The following is a 13,580-nucleotide window of genomic DNA, read 5'->3' as shown; positions in this document are numbered from 1 at the left end:
CTGTGGAAATGATTCAAGAATAAATTGAACACTTTTGATAACTTTGAAAAAATTTCAATGCAAACAGGAGCACACGCCCTTATGTCCTCTTAACATGGCCCTGTTGAAGGCCCGTGTAGCTCACACGACTGGAACCTATCGGACAAGCCATTGTCCCTATCTCATATGGATTTATTTCTCAATTTGAACCTCCAGCAATTTTCACACGGCCTAGCACAAGCCCGTGTCCATGGCCCGTGTCCCTCACACGGCCATGACACGCCCGTGTCTCACCCCGTGTACTAAAACCTTGACATTTTGTTTCTGACGTCATCAACCATTTAGGAGCACAGGGACAAGGAACACGCCCGTGTGCTAGGCCGTGTAGTGAATTTAAATTCGCATTTAAAGATGAAGCTATTTTTTTTTAATTTTCATATTGATTGTAGGTGTTCTTTTACTTTTATGCGATTTGATGCATGATTTTGGTTGGTCAGTTCAAGGAATTTTGTACGAGTTAACAAGTAGTAATTTCTTAATTTGTAGTAATTTCTTAATTTGAACTCCATCATTGAACTTTTACTGTATTCAGATTTGAATGAATGGTGCATGTGTTATTATTCTATTTTCTATCAATTCCTTCGCTGATTCGTGAAGATCATTACGTCTATGCTAATGGTTTCACAAACTGATGCTTGACTAACTTTAATTTGAGCAAATGAAGTTACAAAACTGTTATATTTGTTTGTTTAACCTTTTTTTTAATTCTTATCAAATTCTATCATTATTTAGCCTCTTGTATATTACGTTGACAGTGTGGCTGCTGAGATAAGGTCGAAGCTTGATGATCTGAAGTCAAAATTTGAGAAGGAAAGGTAAACTATATTAGCCTACTTATAGTCCAACCTTGAGCCAAAATTTAAGCATATTTTTCTGATCTAGATATAGTAATTTATTGTTGTTTGTTTCTTTTTACTCTAGACAAACATTTGCCTATAAATCGTTGTTGTTTCCATGTCAATGTCAATGTCAATGTGTGTGTGTATGTCTTTGATCTCCTTCATTTTTAATTATTCATTTAAAAGGGGGTTATTATTTTTGTCTTGCAATATGTATTTTGTGTGGGGGTAAAAGACCAAAGGGGTTTCAAATTTCGATTACATATATTGTAATATAATAGAGGTTTAGTTGATTTGGACATCTTCTCTGTCATCTTCTTCCTACTAGTTTCCCTTAGATGTTTTGATTTCAATTAAATTCTTTATTTTAAGGTCCATTTTATGAAAAGAAATTGATAATTTTCATGTAGGTTTTTTTTTTAAAGTGATTTTTGTCTTGTGTTGAACTGCTACTACTTCAGAGTAATTGAAGCAGCCATCAGTGTTGATTGTTGTTTTCACTTTACAGTGTTGATGGTCGCCGGTATGAGTTTATTAGTTAGGCAATTTAATTTGAGTCTGAATTTAGTGATTATCAAGTTAATTACTTAAATTTAGTGAAGGGTGGAAATTTAGAATCTCTGATTGTGTATTTGATTGGTGGTTAAACAGGTGATGTGTCGGTCATGCTTGATGTATCTGTTGATCTTGTCACTAATGCTGTAGAAGGTTCCTGATTCCTTTTCTTATGTTGATTTTCTTTTTAAAACTTTTGGCATTGCGTTAAACATATTTCTGCTACAGGTGTTTCTAGCTCATGGACTACAGCTTGAGAAAATAAACAAAGCTTTAATATTTTATTGTAAATTGTGTTGAATTATATTGTAAAACCACCGAAAAATGTTTGTGTCCTCTTAATATCAACCTCTAGAGTCTAGAATCCAGGCACCTCGGTATGCTTAATAGATTGTAACTAGATTTATCTGCCAAAGTGACGATGAATCTGATCATTTGGTTTTGCATCCTTTAGGTATTGAAGGTGCAGCAGAGGATTCAATCTCTTCAAGCTGGAAAAGCCAAGGCTTAGCACTTCTTCAAGTGGAACGTTATTTAATATTGCATTCCATGGCCATTCATCTTAGTTAGAACTTGAATTTTGTGTTATGGAAACAGGGTTTTGTAGCTACGTTGTGTACCAGCTTCTTTAACCATGATGGTTAATTATTACGAGTTTTGTAGCTTCTTTTATAATTGGCTGAGTTAATTATATAGATCAGATGAGTTGTGAGCTTGTGAGGTAGATTGCCCATTTATTTAAACATAATATTTAAATTCTAAATTTAAATTCATTAATTTTTATATTTAGTTTTAAAGTTAAAATTTTAATAGAAAATTTAATTTAATTAATATTTTTTATTTATCCTTAAAAGTATAAAGTTTAAAGTTTAAAGTTCAAATTTAAAATTTAAAAAATAAAAAAATATAATATTTATCATAGAAAATAAATATTGTTTAATTAAAATATATTTTTTAAATGTTATATTCTTTAGCGGCGTTTGCGGGAAAAGTGCCGCAAAAGGTTATGGTTTTTAGCGGCGATTGTGAAAAAAGCGCCGCTAAAGGTTGTGGTCTTTAGCGGCATTTTTGGGAAAAGCGCCGCTAAAGGTCCTAGTCTTTAGCGGCGTTTTTGGGAAAAGCGCCGCTAAAGGTCATGGTCTTTAGCAGCGTTTGTGGGAAAAGCGCCTCTAAAAGTCATGGTCTTTAGCGGCTTTTTTTTAAATAAACGCCGCAAAATTTTGCGGCGTTGGCTATAGTGGCGTTTTTTGCGGCGCTTGTAAAAACGCCGCTAAAGGCAAAAAAAATACCGCTAAAAGTGTATTCTCCTATAGTGACTACAAACACAAAACCTCAAACCCCAAACTTTAAACCCCAAAACCATACACCGTAACCCCTAAACCAACCATAAATCCTAGACCATAAAGCTCAAACTATAAACTCTAAAAACCGTTAACCCTAAACCATACTCCTAGACATATTTTTGGGAATTCGTGTGGCAAATGTTAATGTAGTACAAAACATATATTTTATATTCTTATATTAAATAAAATGGGTATAGTACAAAATGGCATGAACCTCAGTAAAATCCAAATGTTCTTCAGTTCTAATAGTATCATTCCTTTGAACCATACACCTAAACTTACACCCTAAATAGAATCTTAATATATATTACAAGTTTTAATATATATATTACATGGGACAAAAGTAATTAAAATAGAATCTTAATGCTTACCAAAATCCTAAAATAAATTAATTTCTTATCATTAATCATAACCCCTAATCCCTAACCATGGACATTAATATTAAAACCCTAAACCCTAAAACAATAAACACCAAAACTCAAACTCTAAAACATAAACCCATAACCAAAAATAATAAAAATTATATCATAAACCCTAAAACTCTAAATTAACCATAGACATTAAACCTAAAATTCATAACCCTAAACCTTAAAATAACATATTTTTTTACAGCGTTTTATAACAAACGCCGCTAATTCTGATATATTGCAGCATTTTACATAAAATGCCACTAATGCCTCTATAGCTCAACAATAGACGTCGTTGTTTTTCTCAACACTTTTGCGGTGTTTTTATATAAGCGCCACTAATGCTTGACCTATAGTGGCGTTTTTCAAGAAACGCTGCTAATGCTTGATCATTTTTGGCATTTTTTACATAAGTGCCGCTAATAGTGATCTTTTGCGGTGTTTTTTTTCACAAGCACCACTATAGCTCTGACTTTTTGCGGCGTTTTTTTTTAAAGCGCCACTAATGTATAACTGTTGCGTCATTTTTTGTCCAAACGCCCCTAAAAATACCGCTGAAAGTCTGTTTTGTTGTAGTGGGGGTTGCTTGAACATCGTTTCAAAACCAGGTGTGTATTCAATTCCACAGAAAACAAGATTCAGCGAAAGCCAAAAACTGAATCTGTCGACGCCACACGGGTGTGTGGTAGGCCGTGTGGCCATACACGGGTGTGTGATCAACGAGCCAGGCCGTGTGTGCAAGACATGGACGCATGACACAGCCGTGTGATGGTAGTGAGGCCATGTGCAACATACGAGCTCAACCTATTGGGCTGTGTGGGCTACACAAGTGTGTGGGCCCACATGGGTGAACCACATGGGTGTGTGGAATTTTAGGCCAGGCCTTGTGATCCATACGACCAAGGCCAATTTGGGCCGTGTAAGCCACATGGGTGTGTGGGCCTACACGGATAAGCCACATGGGCGTGTGAGCCCAATTTTCTGAAATACTCTAATGGTTGCTCAGGTCGCCCAAGTCGACTAGGACCTACTGTAAGGTCGGTGAGAGTTAGTTGACCCCTGATTTGTTGATTTGATTATGTTATATTCGTGTCTTAGCATGCACACCAATTTGTATATATGATCTGTTAATTGCATATTTGGATGTCATGTATTGTATGTTGCATTGCATCGGAGTTGGGTTAATGCATATGGAGGAAGTATTCTGAAAGGCTCCTAAGCCTGATATTTGGCAGCACAGCTGTAATTATCTGATAATGTGTCGTACTCGGTACATCATGGTGTGTAGGGATGGGTGGGTCAATTTTATCCCCACATGGTGTGTAGGGTTGGACGGAGTTGGTGTGTAGAGGTTGATCAGTAGGACTCTATTTAATCTGTTCTGTTCTGTACACTGTATCTAGGATGGGCCAAGGCCCTAATACATATGACTGATTTTGCATCTAAGTGGGCCAAGGCCTATACTAATTTCTGTAAGGGGCTCCGGCCCAGACTAATTCCGATTATGATCTAATGAATGGTTGTATGCATGTTTTTCTGTGGGGATTACACACTGAGTTGTGAAAACTCACTCTTTTTCTGTTTAATCTATGTAGGTAATCCCCAAACTTGACGAATCAGTGAGGCAGAGGACCCGTGGGTGGCTACACGTAAATATTTAGACTGTTTTTCCGATTACATCTAGTTTTAATTATTTATTTAGAGTTCTTGATGTAATTCTAGGCTTGAATTGTTTGGTTTTCATTTGGGACTTATTATGGTTTTGGGATTTTTTAAGCTACAACTCATGAAAACACTATTTTCCTAAAAACTAAGGTTTTCGTAAATAAAACGATTTTACTTAAAACTAATTATTTGGGTTTCAAAATCTTCCGCGTAAAAGAGATGGTTTGAATCAAATCAATTAGAACTAGGATTCCCAAACTGAGTAAATGCTAATAAATGGAACGATTTGAAGGTCAATTCATTTTTCTAAAACACTCTCATGTGACTTCGTCAGATTTGCCCATAACGTCCAAGGCGAGTTTGAGGTGCTACATTTAGTGGTATCAGAGTCATGTTGTAAAACTTGACTGTGGAATTTGGGTTTTAAAGAAATGATTTGTAAGTAATTTGAAATATTTTTAGAAAAAAAGTATGTGGCACACCGAGTCTCCGGCACCGATCCTGTAAGTTTCTGAAACTTTTTTTAGATTGTCTGAAAATATGTTTAGAATATTCTGAAAACTACTTTAGGTAGTATACCACATTGAAAACACTCTAGGAAATTGAAAACTATAGTGAGACTACGAATCACGATAGCAGACTCTAAACTTATGATACTGATCTGCATAAAATATCTGTTAATAACTTTTGGAACTGTAACTAATGCATAAAACTATTAATACAGATAAATTCTGAAATTTACAATGAACATATGTGGTATTCGTGGACGGGGTACTAGAGGCCGTGGTAGAGGCCATAGAAGGGCTCGAGCTAAGTCATTGGCATCTGATACTATTCTGAATCTGGATACTAGTGAGACTCCGGTATCACCTACGGTAGAGATTGGGTCTAGGTCTCATGATCGTGCTACTGGGGACGACACAATGTCCCAGGCCATGCTACTGATTTTAGAGAGGGTCGCTGGGCCCAACACTAGATCTGATGGTCGTGGGTCGATTATGGAACAACTCTGATCCAATGGGGCTGAGTTATTTAGGGGTGTCGCTAGAGTCGTCCCTAACGTGGCTGAGTATTGGATGAAGGCCACAGAGAGAATTATGGACGACCAGGATTTTACTGCTGAACAGAAGCTTAAGGGGGCTATTTCTCTATTACGTGATGAGGCATACTAGTGGTGGCTCACGGTTATGGAGGGCACTCAGCCCGACCGATTAACCTGGGATTATTTTAAGACTACGTTTCAGGGTAAGTATGTGAGGGCTAGCTACATTGATGCCAGGAGGCGTGATTTCCTTAATCTCATCCAGGGAGATCGGTTCGTGGCTGAGTATGAGATCGAGTTCTTGAGGTTGAGCGATTATGTGTGAGGCATGGTGGCTACTGAGTATAAGCACTGTGTTCTGTTTGAAGATGGTTCCAGGGACAGTTTGCGACTTCTAATAGCTTAGCAGAGAGAGCGTGGTTTCTCTGTTCTAGTTGATAAGGCGAAGATCACCGAGGAGGTTAAGCGCGCTGAGTGCCAAAACTGAGAGAAAGGAAAGGCTAAGAGGGATTTAGAGCCCTCAAATTATGGGACGAGGCTTAAGGAAAAGGCCAGATCTGATGGGCCAGTGAGAGTTGGGCCTCCTGCTACACCTTCTGGGGTGGCACTCTGTGGAGACTATGGTAGACGCCATCCGGGCGAGTGTTGGAGGACTACTGGGGCATGCTTGAGGTGTGGGTTGATTGAGCACCGTGTTTGGGATTGTCCATTAGGGACCGAGTAGATGTAAGCTACGGGTACTGGTATTGCGCAGCCATCGAGGGTAATTCAGCAGCCACCTAAGGGCCGAGGTGAGGCCAGGGTGGTATTGGTATGGGCCGAGGTCAGAGAGCACCGGGTAGAGGTGCTGGATCAGCTGAGGTGAGGCAGCCTGCACTGGTTTATACTGCACATCCCCGTGAGGATCGGGATGCTCCAGACATCATCACGGGTACATTTTTAATTTATAATGTACCTTATCTTGCATTGATAGACATAGGCTCTACACACTCCTACATTGCTAGCACTGTGTCTGAAACTTTAGGGACTCCAATTGAGAATACCGATATGAGGTGACTGTGTTGGGCCCATTGGGACAATCTGTCTGGGTTAGTAGGTTGTGTAGAGACGTTCTGTTAAGTTGTATATATGATCTGTTAATTTAAATATTTGTATGTCATGTATTGTATGTTGCATTGCATCGGGGTTGGGTTAATGTATACGGAGGAAGTGTTCTGAAAGGCTCCTAAGCTTGATATCTAGCAGGAAAGCTACAATTATCTGATTATGTGTCGCACTCGTTATAGCATGGTGTGTAGGGATGGGTGGGTCGATTTTATGCCCACATGGTGTGTAGGGTTGGATGGAGTTGGTGTGTAGAGGCTGATAGGTAGGACTCTGTTTACTCTGTCTTATTCTGTATGTTGTATCTAGGATAGGCCAAGGCCCTAATACATATGACTAATTCTGCATCTTAGTGGGCCAAGGCCTACACTGATTTTTGTAAGGGGCTCCGACCCAGACTGATTCTGATTATGATATGATGAATGGCTGTATGCATGTTTTTCTGTAGGGATTACACACTGAGTTGCGAAAACTCACCTTTTTCTGTTTAATCTGTGTAGGTAATGCCCAGACCTAAAGGATCTGTGAGGCGGAGGACCCGTGGTGGCCACACGTAAATATTTAGATTGTTTTTCCGATTACATCCAATTTTAATTATTTATTTGGAGTTTTTGATGTAATTTTGGACTTGAACTGTTTGGTTTTCATTTGGGACTTATTACGGTTTTTGGGATTTTTAAACTGCAAATCATCAAAACACAATTTTCCTAAAAAGCTAAGGTTTTCGTAAATAAAAACGATTTTACTTAAAACTAATTATTTGGGTTTCAAAAGCTTCCTCATAAAAGAGATGGTTTGAATCAAATCAATTAGAACTCAGATTCTTGAACCGAGTAAAAGCTAATAAATGAAACGATTTGAAGGTCAATACGTTTTTCTAAAACACTCTCATGTGATTTCTCCAGATTCGACCATAACGACTAGGCTGGGTTTGGGGTGTTGCAAAAAGCGTCGGCATAAGTCAATATAAGTTGACCCTTATTGAAGGGTTGGGAAAGACCTAGTTAAGGCCAACCTTTGAAAAAGGTTGTGATAAACCCGTCTAAGGCAACCTTAAAAAGGTTGGGATAGACCAGTCTAAGATAACCTTTTTAAAAATGTTGGGATAGACCTTATCTAAGGCAACATTTAAAAAATTTGAGATAGACCTTGTCTAAGGAAACCTTTAAAAAAGATTGGGATATAATTATTTAAGGTAACCTTAAATAGATTGGTATAGACCTTGTTTAAGGCAACCTTTAAAAAAGGTTGGGATAGACCAGTCTAAGGTAACCTTTTAAAAAAGTTGGGATAGAATTTATCTAAGGCAACGTTTAAAAAATGTTAGGATAGGCTTATCTAAGGCAACCTTTTAAAAATGTTGGAATAGACCAGTCTAAGGCAACCTTTTAAAAATGTTGGAATAGACCAGTCTAAGGCAACCTTTTAAAAATGTTGGGATAGACCTTGTCTAAGGCAACCTTCAAAAAAGGTTGGGATAGACTTGTCTAAAGCAACCTTAAAAAGGTTGGGATAGATTCATCTAAGGTAACCTTAAAAATGTTGGGATAAACCTTGTCTAAGGAAACTTTTAAAAAAGGTTGGGATTGACCTGCCTAAGACAACCTTAAAAATGTTGTGATAGACCTATTTAAAACAACCTTAAAAACGTTGAGATACACTTTTTCCAATGCAACTTAAAAAAAGCTGGGATAAACCCGTTTAAGGCAACCTTAAAAAGGTTAGGGTAAACACGCCTAAGGCAAACTTAAAAAGGTTGGGATAGATCTTTGTCTCATGTCCAATATTTTTTTATGATGTTTTCCCTTATTTGTAAGAGCCTATTTTGGTGAAATATGAGCAAATTTGTATGTATTGGGTTTGGAAAAGTTTGAGACAATATTAATTAAACAATTAATTAACATAAAATGATCATATAAATACAAAATTACCATTGAATAATGCAGTTAGTAATTTATATACAAAATTCTAATAAAAGCAGTCAACATGTTGCAAGCATGTTGTCAACATGTTGCAAGCATGTTGTCAACTTGTTTCCCATGACATCAAAAAATTATGGGACAACTACATTCATCAACCACTATAACATATATATATATATATAATACATAATATGTAGTAAGCCTCATTCATCATTATTCGAACTGAAGGCTTTATCATCAAGTCCGTTACTTTGAAATTCAATGCAAAAATAGTAGTATACATTTTCTATTTATACTAGTTAGATGAGAAACAACATGAACACATGGGAAGAATATTTTAGTATTAACCAAAGAACCATAAATTGAAGTTAAATAAAGAATTTTCATCAGTACATCCACTAATTATTAGTTGAGTAAGAAATGAAGACATCAAATAAGAACCTAGCATTTAGTTACAACAATCAATGTCTATTAAACCATTAAAAAAACTTATTGATAATATAGTTATAAAATAGTCACCTTACTATGCTTATTATGAAAAGCCTTGTACTTAATTGACATCCCCTTTGCCATACACTCGTTGAGAAGAGCCCTATACTTTTTCTCACGAGCATCCATCATATCCATGAACTTTGCCTCTCGAATTTCCTTTAACTTCATAAATCTTTCTTCTACCTTAGCTATCAAACAAGCTTCTCGCTTTGCGGCCTCGGTTGGAAATTGATATTCTGTTTCCTCAAGTAGAGTTTTCTCTTGAACTGCTTGTTCAGTTTGAATTGTTTGTATTTGCTCGACATGTTTAGTGCTCATCTCTTCAATCAATATACTCATGGCCAATGTAGATTGGCTTCCTCGGGTGACTGAACCATTGCCAAATAACTTGGATTTGGTCATCCCAAGTCCATATCCCAACATTTTTCCATCCTTGTCAAGGTCGAACACTTGTGTATACATCTCGTTTTCTAATACAATATTATCTTGAGGTGTGAAAGATTTCTCAGGTGTTGGCATAGAGTCTTTAACCCTTTTGCATGCTTCATCCTACAATTCTCTTTCATTAGAAAAATCTATTTTGAAAAAAAAGTAAAATTTATGTCAAAATAAATATAAATAAATAATACCCATTTGTTTTTTTACATAAACTTGTTCTGCTACCCCACTGCTCAATTTTTCACTCCCATCTTTCTGTAAATGTTAAAATCTAAACTACTCCAAATGCAAGGGTTCACGGCCTTCCTTCTTAGCCTATTATACAACAAAACAATAGTTTTAACAATATTCACCAATGAGCATAGAATAATTAATATAAGTTACATATTGATTAAGATGTAATACTTACAAATTGTGCATTGAGGATCGCATATCCTATGTTACCAGTGGTGTGTGCATATTTGGGATTCTTTCACCTTTTCTGATTGTGCCTATTGTTTAAATTAATTAGAAAAAATATGAAAGTAATAGAAAATCAATGTTTATTATGCCTCATTAAACAAATCACACATATATGCACCCCTTACTTTGATCATATCGTAAGTGGAAGTAGAAAAAATGGGACATTTAGTCAAATAAAAGTGCATACCGTAGCTTGTGGTGTTCCTTATCGCTCCACCAGCCACTTCCATTGATCATCGTGAACACCAAAAGGACTGTTTTCATATATTTCTTTAACTGGTTGACCTTCTTGGACCATCTCTTTGTAGTATCTAATCTTCAAAGTCGATTTAAACTCCTTCCAGAGTTTTCCAACATGTGAGAGGATGTCAGAGTCCTCTACCTTATGTTGGGGATCAAACTTTTCCTACACATATAACAAATTAATGTAACAAGTACTGATTACATACAATTTCAAATAATGAAAAAATATTGCAATACATTAAATAAGAAAATGATTATGTATTACATACATGAACGATTCTCAATATGTTTTCCTACACATATTAGAAAGATGTTTCCAATGTTTTGTATTCAAAGGACAAATTGAACCAGTCCTTACAATTGTACCGAGAAATTCAACCAATTTGGATACTTCATTCCCAATAGGCTAGCCATATTGGTTGGCATCTACTACTATATGTAACGCCCCAATTTTCAGAAATTCTGTGAATGTTGGCATAGGTTTAATTATGTTAGTAGGCCTCTAGAAAGCCCAAACTTAAGATAGAACCCGGCAATTTTAGTTAATTTTTGTTCCATAAGAAAAAGGGGGTGAAATTATGAAATAGGACCTATGTGAAAAATGTTTGAAAATGCTATAGGCTAAATTGAAGTGGCCAAATAAATAGGAGTGCAAAATAGGAGGATTTGCATGACAAACCTCCCATTTTACATGAAGTGGCCAGCCATCATGTTGTTGTAGACAAAATGTACACTTGATATCCATAATTTATGGTACAAATTGATAATAGGTTAGGTAAATGTTCAATGATAATAGGTTAGGTAAATGTTCCATGATAAAGGGTTAGGTAAATGTTTCATGATAATGGGTTAGGTAAATGTTTCATGATAAGAATTTCATGTCTTTTGTATTAAAGAATTAAATGGATGAAATATGAAGTTTTATTAAAAGAAAAAAGGGGTGAAAAGAACAAATTTTTGTCCATCTTTGTTCATCATAGCTGAAAGTTAGAGAAGAGAAAGGAGAGGAGAAAGCTCTTGAGTATTTGGTCATTAGGAGGAGGAAAATTGAAGGTAAGTTCTTGGTACATTGCTTCTATTTTGAGGTTCATGAGTTCTTCTTGATTCTACCTTAACTCTTGAAGTATATTTTGATTTTTAGTTGTGTTGTGAGCATTTAGTCATGAATTAAAATGAAGGAAATGGTTGTTGTTTCATGTTCTTTTGATGAAAAATGGAAGATAGGTGAAGTTGAGCCAAACAAATAAGCATGCATGGGCCTTAGATGTTAAAGGGAAAAATCAGCTAACATGTTGTGCTTTAAAATGATGAAATAGAGATTATACTTAAGTAAAATCATAGATATGTGATGATTGATTGGTGATATACATGTTTAAATAACAAGCATGCAAGTTAGGTGTGAAAGAGTGATTTGGTAATAAATCTGCTTGGGACAGCAGCAGTAACGTGACTTTGGAAAATCACCATAAATTGTGGAAGATGAGTTAGAAGCTGCATAAATTATGTAATTAAAGCTTATTGAGTCTAGTTTCTAATGAAATAAACAAGAACATATTTTGAATTCTTTACAATGAGAAATTTGATTCGTACTGAAGGGTGGTCAGATTAGTCAAACAGTGAAACATGGGAAACTTTGAGAAAAATCTGGTATTGATTGGCTGAACCAAAAATTCTGAAAATTTTATGGATAGAATATATATGAGTCTATTTTCAGGGAAAATTAATGGCACTTGATTTGGAGTTTCATAGCTTCAGTTATAAATAATTTAGTAACTGTTGCTCAGGAAGACAGCTTGCAGTGAAATTATGATTATGTGGTAAACATTGACAAAAATTTGTTAATGAGTTGCTTATTGATTTCTTATAAGCTTACTATGATCTGTAGGTGTGGTTGGCCGAATATTGTAAGGGGTTAATACGTAGTTTGTATTTGAATAGTTAGATTAACGTGTTAGTAATCCAATTGTAGGCGGTTCGTGTGTGGATCTCGTCAGCATATCGTCGCAAACAGGTGTGTAACTGACACCCTCTCATAGACTAGATTGGCAAAAGCAGAAAAGCCGAAATGCCGAAAAGTCAGTATTTTGGGAATTTGCGAGTATGCGAATGCTCGTAAGATAGTTGGGTTTGTATATTTGGTAATCTAAAGTAACAAACTGCAGTACGCGCGATTTCGTACATTTTGATAATTTGGGCTTAATGGGCCAAAGATCGGTTCATGGGCCAACGGGCCCAATTCGGTAAGTATGCGCGGTAAGTGTTCTGATTGTACGTAAATAGTTAGGATATGCATGAAAACCCTGAAAGTAGCTAAATTGCTATAATACCCCTATGTATGGAAAATTACTGTTATACCCCTAGGTGCAAAATTACTGTTATACCCGTAGGGTTAATTTTGACTGAAAAGCATAGCGATCTGATTCTGTATGATGTATGCCATGATTATATATCTGTTGCATGGGGACATGGGTTATATTATGGAGGTAGCGTTCTGGTGGCTATGCCACAAATATCTGATCTGGTGGCTCTGCCACATATATCTGTTCTGGTGGCTCTGCCACGATTATCTGTATCTGGTGACTCTGTCACATTATATGTTCTGGCAGCCATGCTGCAAATTCTGTGGTGTGTAGCGGTTGGGTGGGTCGAGTTGTCTCCCCACACGGTGTAAGGTTGGTACGGGGGTGTTATGGATGAATCTGGGTTGGGTTTCTGCATAAACATGTAAAATCTGTTTTGTTCTGTTATGGGCCTATGGGCTTTATTCTGAATTCTATTCTGGGCTAAGGCCAACTTATTTTATTTCTGTGGTTTGAGCTGATATAGGCTATGGTTGGGTTAATTTACACACTGAGTTTCCCCAAACTCACCCTTTTTATTTTCATCCACGCAGGAAATCCCCAACCATAGTGGGCTTGGAGCTGTGAGGGAATTCGGAGTGGCCACCCGTTCTGAAAGTTTGATTTTCTTCTGGTGAACTGGACATCCTTTTAATTACGTTTGAAGTTTTGGGCTTTTAAATGTAATAA

General features: G+C 36.5%; 1 long non-coding RNA gene across 2 annotated transcripts; it reads left to right on the top strand.

The window, feature by feature from the left end:
- The first annotated feature begins 427 nt into the window (after positions 1-427).
- Positions 428-2,132, top strand: LOC107961184 (uncharacterized). Of its 2 annotated transcripts, none has more exons than XR_005926729.1 (3): positions 428-503; positions 795-854; positions 1,888-2,132. It is a non-coding gene; the product is annotated as an uncharacterized lncRNA (long non-coding RNA). The 2 variants fall into 2 exon arrangements; XR_001701209.2 differs by having other exon boundaries at positions 429-506.
- The last annotated feature ends 11,448 nt before the right edge of the window (positions 2,133-13,580 follow it).

This window comes from Gossypium hirsutum, chromosome A05 (assembly GCF_007990345.1).
Source record: "Gossypium hirsutum isolate 1008001.06 chromosome A05, Gossypium_hirsutum_v2.1, whole genome shotgun sequence".
NCBI classification, from domain to species: domain Eukaryota; kingdom Viridiplantae; phylum Streptophyta; class Magnoliopsida; order Malvales; family Malvaceae; genus Gossypium; species Gossypium hirsutum.
The sequence above is the reverse complement of the archived record's forward strand: the minus strand, read 5'-3'. Positions and strand labels throughout refer to the sequence as shown.